At 56.2% G+C, this 12,128-nt stretch overlaps 1 protein-coding gene across 1 annotated transcript in view; it reads right to left on the bottom strand.

The window, feature by feature from the left end:
- The window catches only part of LOC122392510 (receptor-type guanylate cyclase gcy-5-like), an 88,862-nt gene that overhangs the window by 52,040 nt on the left and 24,694 nt on the right, over window positions 1-12,128 (bottom strand). Inside the window, exon 2 of the mRNA XM_043387436.1 lies at window positions 3,789-3,857. The gene's annotated coding sequence lies outside the window, so the exon portion shown is untranslated. The remainder of the gene's footprint in view (window positions 1-3,788; window positions 3,858-12,128) is intronic.

Below are 12,128 nucleotides of genomic sequence, written 5' to 3'. Positions count from 1 at the left end.
TGCGCTAGCGTCGTCGACCGTCGTTCGACTGCGCCCAGTACCGCTCAGTGGAGAGTCCTGCCGAACTCCTCTGCGTGTGCCCAGATCATTCGTTGCGCGCGGACACAATCGTCCGACGGAGACCGCTGTGCATTATGATCGGGTGGTCACCACCTTGGTCGCCGGCTTTCACACCCAGCCGAGCCGTCTGGCTACGCCCCAAATGATCGTCTAAGCCTTTCGATTGGTCTAATATCGAAATGTTTGGGAGTTAGGACATGTTAAATCCGTGTTCATGAACAAACATACATTATGCAACTAAAACGCTTTACTTACTTTAACTTTTCTAGGCTGATGACAAGGCATACATCTATTTCATTGCAATATTTCTAAAATGTAAATAAATCATGAGCAATGAGCATAAAAAACAACAGCGATCCACTAGAAGCTAGTGTGGAAATCCACTGACGTAGGTCGCCTCGTACTGGCGCAGCTCGTAGCTCGTCCAGCAGCGCCAGCGTCTCCCGCACCCGGCCGCTCGCCTGCACCATCAGCCGCTGGAAATTGCTGCGCTGCCGCTCCAACATTAGCTTGACCGCCTGGCCGGCCCGGCGGATGCGCGCCGTCCGACGCACGCAGTGTACGTCTTCAACCGCGCCGGGATGTCGTACGACACGACCGCGTCCACGGCGTCCACGTCAATACCGCGCGCTATAGCCTCGAGCACACCAGCGCGGCCATCTCAGCTAGCGCGCGCCGCCGCCGGCACGCCGGCACTACCCCACAGAACTCAGTCACGCGCGCGCCCAGCACAGACAGCGGTAGCTCCAGCTGGTGCGCCACCTCGTTCCAGTTGACCAACACGAGCGAGCGTCGCCAGTCGGGCTGTCGGAACAAATGGTGCATCAGCAGCGGCTTCAGCGGCTGCGGCGCCACCACGTTGAACGACTCGCTCAGCTCGGCCGGCGTGGTGAACCTGCCGACGAACTGACCGGGCAGTGCGACGGCGGCGGCCGCCGTTCCGACCACCAGCAGTCGCGGCTGGAACAGCGACATTCGCTCCAGCTTCTCCGGCCTCCGGGTTCTGTGACAGGGTGGCCAAGAATGGCAGCTTCTGAAGCGGCAGGTGAGGCGCGCAGACGGCGGCGGCCGTCAGCCGGCCGGCGATGCAGGGCGGCGGGCCGTGGCCGCCGCCACCCGCTCCACCGCTTTCAGCCAGCCCGTCTCGGCCATCTCGATCACCCGGTCGGCTTCGTCGATCACCAGGTAGCGCAGGTGCGGTAGCGAGAAGCCCTCGGCGCTGGTTATGTGATCCATCAGCCAGCCGGGAGTGCTCACCACGATCAGCCAGGGAGGCCGGGCCGCGCGGCCCCACCGCCACCAGTTGGCGCCCCCTCGTGCCACTGTGTCTCCACCCAGCAGCTGGACGCAGAGCGGCGTGTCGGCGTCGTACTGGCGGAACACGGCGGGCACCGAGCGGCCGGCCGGCGCCGAGACTCAGAGGTCGGCCGGTGGCAGTGGCGACTCTGCGGCCGCCAGCAGCTCGGGCAGCACGGTCACCTGCACCAGGAACACCTGTTCGATGCCCTCGGCGGCCAGCCGGGCGCGCAGCTCGGGGCAGAGCGCCGGCAGATTGGCCGGCGCCGGCCGCCGGTCGCCAATCGGCTGCAGGTGCGCCAGCCAGTCGGGCAGCGCACGCGGTGCACGGTCTGTCGGCTCGAGCGCTCCACCTCGTCCAGCACGGTGAAGTCGTCAGCGGCGGCGTCTCCGTCCGACTCGGAGGTGTCCTCACTGTCGTTATTGGCGACGGCGGCTGCCGCTGAGCGCTCAGTCAGGTCGGCCATCACAGCAACACTCGCCGATGATTGGCGTCATCGAAACCGTCGGACGATGGTGGATTCATCACCGTTTTTGCAGCAGAGACTGGAAAAACCTCAGCAATAAACAAGGAAAACCTTACAACATGCCACAGCCTGCAATTGTGCATATTGTTATTATATTTCTCACATGACAGAAAATATTGGCTGCTTTAATCTAGGAACTGGCATGAAAAACATAAGCTAAAATCAAGCTACGTGAATTATTATTGTATTTCAACATGAGAATGGGAAAAAATCCTTGTCACTGTCAACATGACCAGTGTAACGGATGGGCTGCATGAACATTTCGGCGCATGATCTGAAAACTCTGTGAGCAGAAATTTCAGCGCTGAGGTGAACAAATAACATTTCGGCCGCAATTTGCCTGGTGCCTCCACAATTTTGCAAAACTAACTCACAATACTTACAGCCAGTTTTAACATGATCCCTGCATGACTCATGCATGCAAGATACACATGCATTCAATATCAGCACAGTGCACACACAACAGTTATGGATTCATTTACATTTTACAACATTACTATTATTTTCTTTTCCTTCAATATTGGCAGCATGACTTGCTGAGCTCAGTGGCACAATCTTATGACAGCAAGTTTGTTCGGGTTCGCAACCATGCAAACTTTGCACGTTTGGCTTCAAAAACAAGCCTTTATACATTTCTTTCATGCTATTCAATTTCTTTTTTTAAATTTACTGTCATTGATCTTGAAAATCTTGCCATTTTGGTCTTAGCCATGTCAATTGCACCTTCCCTATTCCGCACAGCTCAAGTAAGTTCCACCCAAAAGTAGTAGGTAGTGGTATCAGTAGTTGGCACCTTGCATTGTCAAATGTAGCTGAATATGTGAAAACAGTGACATATTTATTTAAAATCTTGAGTCCAATGAGCCTACCCTCTCTGCCTCTCCTTCCAGCATTTGTTCAAGCACCTTCAATTTTCGAAAATGATCTTCCATCATTATTTTCCACTTCCGTGCGACTCGCACGAGCAATGAACTTGTAAGCTGACCACTAGTTAATAATGTGCTATCATCTTGCTGTTGGGTGCTTGTAGCAAAAAGATAATATAAACGAAAAAACTAACACCACAACACCAAACACCAGTCTTGTTGGTTTCTTTTGGTCCTGCCTGGTGACAAAGGCTCTTTCTTTACGCAATATCATCAATATTCCTCTTCTAATCTTGAAGCCCAGATGCTTTACAAATTGGCCATGAATGATACTAAATTATTATATCAACTGGGAAGCGCAAATCACGATAATTAGTAACAAATGAGGCCAATTGTTCCAACACGACATCAAAAAAATAGACGGGGTCGCCCGTCTATTTTTTGGGCTGTTTTTCTACAAATAATGGCGCAAAATAACACTCCATTAATGCCGCATTTGCCGTTGGTGAAACTCACTGGCTATTTTTCTGGCTGATATTTTTTCACGCCGGCGGATATTTTTTCGCCTGGTTGGTGAAACTCGTCGGCTGGTTTTTGACAGAAAAATTGCGCCGGGCTGCTATTTTTCTGTTGGTAAAACTGGCCTCTAGTCCAGTTTTTTATAAATAAAAAGTCATACTTATGCTGATATAGTGTAGATGCTTATCACCACCTATCCGCTCTGCAGTGGCGGATCCAGGGGGGGGGGCAAAATGGGCATTTGCCCCTCCCAAACGGCATAATTTTAACATTACGCCTATGGACATGGCATGGAAAGAATCGATAAATTGTTATGGCTTGCCCCCCCCCCCCCCAAAAAAAAACTCTGAGCTGCAGATCCGCCTCTGCCGCTTTGTGATACTGAATCTGCGTCCCCAACATTTACATGCATCAATTGCAAATCTGGTGGAACTGTAAAACTCAAGTAACTGGACCTGTGAGCCGGGGAATTCTACGTTCATCATCACAACATTGATCGCTATTTACTATTTTCACATACCTGTCCACGAAGAGGCCATGCCAGCTCACACGGTTTTCAATGTCCACCTTCCACCACTCGGCAGAGGACCTGCAACAGAGACTAAGGTTAGTCGCAGATTCACGTATGTATAAATGTGGAGAAACACCGCCATTGGTTATAATCAGATTACAGAGCGAGGGACAAGGGTGGGATGATAGAAGGCAGATTTCTTAAAAAATGGTTCTTAGGAGGGAGGAGAAGGGTGACGTTGGGTACAAGGTCGTACTATGGCGAACTGAAAACTTCGACTGCCTAAGGCGGTGCGGGTGAGTGTACCGGTCGACTTCCGTGACGTATGGCCGTTTCAGTAGATTTACGAGGGAGGTACGGGGGTGAATGGGGGTCGGCGGGACCGCGCGGTCCCCTTTCACCCTCCTTCGACGCGACACGGTCGATCGCCCGACTCAGACTGGCGTCTAGAACCACCAGACGTCTAGACGGCATAACGACATTCTACCTGCATACACTCCCAGCCCATTCGCCAAACCATTTCCGACTTTACGAGAGAACTTATATAACTACTCACGATAACACCGAAGTTATTAAAACTCATCTATGGACACTGACAGGTGCAGCGTGCCACACCCACCGCAAATGTGTTATGACAGATGTATCGAATATGTTCTGCACACGTGCCCACAGCGGTTGACTTTCAGCCCACGCAGGTCCCACACATGAATGATGACTGCGGTCCGTCCCACGAGGCCAGCTTTATTCCGCGGGGGACATCATCATACTCGAATCACGAACGAGTGGCCTGTGATCCAACTTCACGTGGTCCATTCAGGCTGAGAAGCAGCTACCCACTGCCCATCCATACGATTAGAGGCGACACCCAGCGAGTCGCCCGTATACCGGCATGCATATTGCATAATTTGCTAACTCACTGGGAATTTCAGGGCCCGCGGTCTGCATTGCGGTTTTGGGTGGGATTGCTAACACTTAAAGCAGATGAGTGTGGCAACGGATTGTCGGTTCGAAGAAGTCTGGCTAGAGGGTCGTTTTATGGAATAACACAGCTATCGATTTATGGAAGCCTGTAATTATTGTCATGCATGAATAACTGTGAGTAGCATTGTACGGCTTTAATGCAGCGTTCCCAGCGAAATCCGAACACACAGGCACAGCCAATCCATTTACTTTACGAATTGAGTTATGACGTCCGTGCAGCCCAAGTGCAGAACCAGGAAATATAAATCAAAATAAAACGTCTGCAGGATGGCAGTAAGCACACGGTGATGAAGTAGGTAACGAGAATCACTTGTCAAGTGATTCACTAATTGCCCAGCATATCCAGCGGAAATACGCGACAATCCGCTATGCGGGTCTCGTACTGGCTACCGCCATGGTTATCAGAAGACCCGCAGCGCCGGTGCCGAGTCCCCACCCCGCCCCCCTCCCTCCCTCCCCAGCGGAAGACCATGTGAACGTGACGTCAGACCAGCGAGGGCCGTTGTCCGAAGAAGTCCGCTCGGACCACTATCCTTCCGACTCTACTTCCCGGCTCGGGCCAAATCCGGTGTCCTGTTCCTGTGCCCCCCCCCCCCGTCGGAAGCTCTATACGTAGTCCACGTAAGGACTTCGAAGTAACGTTACTTCCACGCATTGACATTCTTGTTTATCCCAATTGATAAATCTTATACACATAAATGCTTTAACCGAAACTAAATGAAATCTGATTTTAATGCTGCAAAGTTTTGAAGGCCATTTGCACTCGAACTTAAACTCGTACGAACTTTATATGTTGTAATAATATGCATGAAAGTGCAATGCTTTGCAAAATATTACAAACCCATACCTACCTATACACGTAATTTCGGGTAAATCATGAGACGATTATATGTAGATGAAAGATATGGTTAGAGATCAATATGTCAAACACTGCATTAAACGTAACGACAGAGGAGAAATGAGGAGACCACCATAAAATGTCTCAAAACAATACCAGCCGCGGATTGACGCACGCAGTTCCAAGGCAGACCAGCACCTTCGGGTGACATACAGACCGGCGCATCGGTAGCCGAATAATACGACAGAACTTGTGCACCACCGTTGGTCAGATTGGCTCCCTGACGGGTTACCGGCGGGTTACCGGACGGTTACCAGCCCGGTAATGAGGTGTCTCTGGAGCAGACAGAGGCGGGCCTCCGCCGACTACCTCTGCCAGCGGCAGAGAATCCGGTGTCTATCGACTACACGGACGGGTGAGCCGAGTCAATTGCCTGTCCTCCCCACTCCGGAAAGTCGGTCGGTTCGGCAGCCCTGCGGATTAGGCCTCACCATGGGCGAGGTGAGCTTTCACTTAGTAGAGAGGTGTGTACTTACTGCACACATCGAACTGGAATGGGCTACACGAGTACTGGGACCTGGAACGGCTTATAGGTAGCAATGAACCTCCGGATGTAACCACGCTATTGGACACTGCTATACATAGATAACCATCTGTAGTTTATAGTTATGTGTGGCTCTGTGTGACCGGCTGAGACGCCGTGTGGCCCAGACGCGCCTGGGGGACGCCGTCTAGCCGACACTGACAAATGTGTCCAAGGGGGGTGTCCTGTTACATATGTGGCGACGGGGGCGCCGAGTCGCGGTGGCAGCGGCGCCGGGTCGTGCGAGAGGGTTGGCAGTGTGGTTGGAACGGTCGCAGGAGAAGCACCCAATACACTCGACTACAAGCTATTTCGGCGCCATGCCTAAAGTGAAGGCATCTGCGAGTGCTAGTGCTGGTGTGACGCCGACGGCAGCGGAGTCCGGCGGAAGGGCCACGTTTGACCCTCGGCTAATACCCGAGTTCAGTGGCGAAGGGACCGGTGCGGACATAGTGGAATGGTTCACCCGTGCCGAGGTGTTGAGCAAGCACCATGGGGTGAATCTGGCGCTCGTGCTGCCAGCACGGCTGACTGGCGGCGCCTTCGCGGTCTGGCTGCAGATGCCAGAGGAGAACCGCCGCTCCGTGGACAGCGTGAAGGACGCGCTGTATGACGCCTTCGCAATGGACCCGCTGGCGGCCTACGACGCGTATGCCAGCCGCCGTCTGCAGCCCGGCGAGTCGGCCGACGTATATCTGGCGGACCTGCGCCGTTTGGCCACGCTGTACGGAGGTGTATCAGAAAAGGCCCTCGCGTGTGCCTTCATCGCTGGACTGCCGGACAACGTCCGCAGCGCGATTCGGGCCGGCACCCGAGCGGAGGCGCTGGACCTGGCCAGCATTCTGACGAGGGCGCGGGCAGTGCTCAGCGACGAGCGCACCTCCACGGTGGCGGCGGCGACCCGTGAGCGGGCCGACGGAACGAGCCGCCGTAAACCGATGGAGCGCAGAGCCAGCCGCCCCCCGCCGCGCTGTTGGGTATGTGACCAGGTGGGTCACATCGCAAGAAGGTGCCCAAACGATCGGGAGACCGCGTCAGTGCCAGCGCCGTCTCCAGATCAGTAGTGCGCACACTCCCTGTCGTGTGGCTCAGTGTGAACGGGCGTAAGTGCCGCGCTCTGGTGGACACGGGCTGCACGGACACGCTTGTCTACGCTGGAGCCTGTTCGGACTGGTCGACGCGCCCGGTCAACATGATGACCGTGAACGGTGGGACGCTGCGCTGTGCGGGCACCGCTGAAATCACGGTGCAGCACCAGGAGAACCGGGCGAGCCTGACGGCCCTGGTTGTGCCCGATCGGCCGCTGGGCATGGATGTGGTGCTCGGCATGTCGGGCATCATGGCACTAGGTGGAGTGTGCGTAAAGATGCCCAACAGTGTGCAATTTGGTGCAACATTAGGGCCGGTAGCGGCAGCGGCGGTGGTGCCGACAGTGGTGACGGGGGCGGTGCCGGCTGTGGAAGCAGCGGCGCCGGCGGTGACGGCGGTGGCGCCGACGGTGGTGACAGGAGCGGCGCCAGCAGCGACGGCGGCGGTGGCGGTGCCGCCGCTGGTGACAGGGGCGAAGCCAGCTGCTGGGACAGCGGCGCTGGCGGAGGCGGCGCCCCCAGCAGCGGCGGTGACGGTGGCGGTGGCGACGCCAGCTGTGAGGAGGGCGGCGCCGCAGGTCGTGGGAAAAGCGGCCGCAGCGCAGAGAGAGACGGCGGCGGCAGGGCCGGTGACAAATGGGGCAGTGGTGGCGGCTAATGCCAAGGCCGCGGCAGGGACGGCGCCCGTTACGGGGGCGGGTCCGGTGAGAGGGGCGGCGCCGGCCGCCAGTGTGGACCGTGGGGACCTGTCAGTGGACGCCGTGGATTTTACGGCCCGGTTTTCAGCGGATAGCGGAGAGTGGACGGTGGCCTGGAAATGGACAGATGGAGAGTGTCCGGACCGCCTTCACAACACTGTCGCTCAGTACAAAGTGCCGGACGCGGCACGACCAGCCTATGACGAGGAGCTGGAACTGTGGGTTCGAGAGGGGTGGCTGCAGCCATATGACGAGCGAGCGGACGGCCCAGCGCGCGGCCTGATACCGCTGATGGCGGTGGAACAGCCAAACAAGGACAAGGTTCGGCCAGTGCTGGATTACCGTGAGCTGAACAGGCACGTCACCGCTCATACAGCAGACGCAGAGGTGTGCGCAGAGCAACTCCGTCGCTGGCGGCGGCACGGCTCACGCTTGGCAGTGCTCGATTTGAGAAAGGCCTACATGCAGCTCCGGCTGGACAGACGGCTTTGGCCATACCACACCGTACGAGTGCGTGGTCAGCTTCACTGTCTGAGGCGCATGTCTTATGGGCTGAATGTAGCTCCGAACATCATGAAATCTGTGGTGCGGACTATACTTGAGCAGAACGAGGCGGTCAGCCGGGGCGTTCTCCCGTACGTTGACGACCTTCTTGTGAATGAGGACGTCATCTCCGCGGAGCAGGTTGCAGAGCACTTCTCCCGGTACGGCCTTGTCTGCAAGCCACCGCAGCGCCCGGCTGACGGCGCTCGAATGCTGGGGCTGCAGGTGAGCTGTTCGCGCTCGGGAGAGCTACAGTGGCGCCGGGACAACGCCGTCGGCGCACCGCCAGAGGTGATGACACGCAGGGCGCTGTTTGCGTGGTGCGGCCAGCTGGTCTCCCACCTCCCAGTGGCCGGCTGGCTGCGTCCAGCAGCAGCCTGGCTAAAGAGACGGGCTAATGCTCTCAGCCAGGGCTGGGATGACCCCATCAATGACCAGAACCTGCGTGCCCAAGTCAGCCAAGTGGCTGAAAGGGTGGCCTTCAATGACCCGGCCCGTGGCCCCTGGAGGCTGACGGGTGAAAAGCTGACCGTGTGGACAGACGCCAGCAGCCTCGCCTCGGGCGTGGTCCTGGAGGACCCGGAAGGCGGCGTAGTGGAGGACGGGAGCTGGCTGCGGCCGGAGACAAAGGCAGCCATGCATATAAATATGGCTGAGCTGGACGCGGCGCTCAGCGGCGTCAACATGGCGATCGCGTGGGGGATCAAAGTCATCGATCTCCGCACGGACTCAGCAACTGTACATAAGTGGGTCAGTGACGCGCTGAGCGGCCGGTCGCGCCTTCGGACAAAAGCTCACGCCGAGATGCTGATTCGCCGGCGTGTGGACATCATTCGGGAGCTGGTGACTGAATTCCAACTGACAATCACGATCGAGCTCGTCAAAACGGATGAAAACCCAGCGGACGTGATGACACGCGTGCCCAAGGAATGGCTTCGAGCCTGCAGGGCAGAGGAGGAGACAGCAACGGTGACAGGCGCGGTGCCGGTGGCGGCTGCAGTGGCGCCGGACGGAGAGTCCACACACCCCGACACGGCTGCAAGAATTCGAGCGGTGCACGAGAACATTGGACACCAGGGTGTCAGGCGCACGCTCTGGTATTTGCGGCGTGACGGTGAGCGGTGGGCCACTAAGCCAGCGGTGCGCGCAGTGATTCGGACGTGTGACGTGTGCCAGTCAATTGACCCGGCACCGACCCGCTGGCGACACGGGTCACTGGGCGTTCAACTGACCTGGGAGCGTCTCGCCATCGACGTCACACACTACCGTGGCGATCACTATCTGACCGTGGTCGACTGTGGTCCGTCCCGCTATGGAATATGGCGGCGACTGCGCCGGTCAGACGCGGCCGAGATCACTGCTCATCTCGAAACCGTCTTCCTGGAGCACGGGGCGCCGGCAGAACTGCTTCTGGATAACGCCACTGAGTTCCGCGGTCACCGCATGGCAGCGTTCGCGGCGAGGTGGGGCGTGACCCTGCGGTTCAGGGCGGTGCACGAGGCAGGTGGGAACGGCATCGTGGAGCGTCATCACCGGACGATCAAAGTGATGTCAGCCCGCAAAGGATGTACCATCGCGGAATCACTTCACCGCTACAACATGACGCCCCGAGATGGCTCGCAGCCTGAGAGCGCTCCCGCCGCCGGCGTGTTCCGTCGTGTCGGGCGTGACCTGCCGGTGACCGGCGCCGGCGGACACGATGACCGGCCGCCGCCGGCTCTCCCTGCAGACTCTGAGCGGGGAGCCGGCTTTAGGGAGGGCGACCTGGTGTGGGTGCGGCGCCGCGGGCCTGCGACTCGCTGTACTGACGTTTCCCGGCCTGGCACCGTCACACGCATCGTGACCGACCAGCTTATCGAAGTTGACGGTGCTCCGTGGCACGTTAGGTGCGTGCGCCACCGGCACACGGGACAGCCGACGGCGGCCGATCCCCCGATCGAGGACGACAGTGAGCCGGCTATGTTGCTTGGTGCGTCAGAGCATTCATCGGCGGTCGGTGAGACTGATCCCTCTGTAGAGGTGGAGCTGCCGCAGCCGACCTCTGAGGAGCCACCGGCTCAGAACAGTACTGAACCGCGACGTAGTGCAAGAGTGGGGGCTCCGCCAGAACGCTTCGGTGTACTAGTACCGAATAATATCGGCTAACTGCTGTAATGTGTTTCGTCTTTCGTGTTGATTGTGTCGTATTTCGTGTGTTAAGTGTCTGATGTAGTGCATTGTGTCATATTGCGTGTGTACGTGGAGATGTGTGATCTTAAAGATCAGGGGGACGTGTAGTTTATAGTTATGTGTGGCTCTGTGTGACCGGCTGAGACGCCGTGTGGCCCAGACGCGCCTGGGGGACGCCGTCTAGCCGACACTGACAAATGTGTCCAAGGGGGGTGTCCTGTTACATATGTGGCGACGGGGGCGCCGAGTCGCGGTGGCAGCGGCGCCGGGTCGTGCGAGAGGGTTGGCAGTGTGGTTGGAACGGTCGCAGGAGAAGCACCCAATACACTCGACTACACCATCCTTTCACAATTCACATTTCATTATAGTCCAACCTGGGCCTGCCAAATACCTAAAAATAGGCCAGTAAATATTATGCAACACTGCATAAAGTTATCCCAAATACACCGAAAACATCATTTCTTGTGTTAGTAACGTGCAAACACAAAACAGAACCACATTATCGTCCTGCATCTCTGCCCAAGGGTCTGTGGTAACGCGCGCCGACGGCATTGAATACAACGAATAACACTGATAAGCTGCGGTTTGCCATCAAAAGTTCCCATTACACCGCTGACGAGCTTTCAGACACGCTAGTCTAATTGATAGCTGCACTGTGACCGACCTTTAAGTGCCATCACTAAGAGCAATTACCGGTTAAGTAAAGGTAGTCTGTAATTTGGGCGGTCGTTACGCTGGCACAAGATGAACATGACGCACGCAAATTCTGCGACACATATATTCAGATTGGAAAGTCCAATGACAAGGTAGGCTTGATGGATTTTAACCGAATTTACTATAGTATATAACTAATCGGTGATGTATCTGTGACCAGGATACGCTCCCTGTCCTTGCCTCCCTCATCCTTCATGGTGCTTAAAAACGACGAAATTACACATGGAATATTCAAAGCGTCTTGGTCACAACTCACAAACTCTACCTCCGTCACAATGGGACACGTGTATCGGTTCTGTTTATATAGGCCACGACGCCGTGACCCTAATTGGAACATCAAATCTCATTTTATCGGAAATTTGAACGGGGACACGCCCGCCTCGTCGGCCCGCTCATGCATGTCAAGTGCCGCTCCTGCATGGCATTACCGCATTCAGCCTGTTGAGCGCCTCGGTGCGGCCGGAAGTGCTGGTCTCGGCCAGACAGAAACAAAATAAAGGTATCAAATGCAAACATTTTCGTCGAATACAGATTCAGACCATATGAGAAGTGAAAGAAAAATTGTCTAAAAAATGATAGCCTCTCGTCATGCTGAACTGTGCCATTTGCTCCACCCATTCCTCCTCGGTTAACAGAATGAGGCCATGCAAGTACCTCGTGATCCTGAAGCAGTCGTTCTTACCCCCAGAAGTCTTTCTAAGGGACAGGGGGTGACCATTGACCAGCATATGCCCA

This window comes from Amphibalanus amphitrite, unplaced genomic scaffold (assembly GCF_019059575.1).
Source record: "Amphibalanus amphitrite isolate SeventyFive unplaced genomic scaffold, NRLGWU_Aamphi_draft 000489F_arrow, whole genome shotgun sequence".
Classification (NCBI taxonomy): Eukaryota; Metazoa; Arthropoda; class Thecostraca; order Balanomorpha; family Balanidae; genus Amphibalanus; species Amphibalanus amphitrite.
Note: the sequence above shows the minus strand (reverse complement) of the source record. Positions and strands in the feature narration are given on the sequence as shown.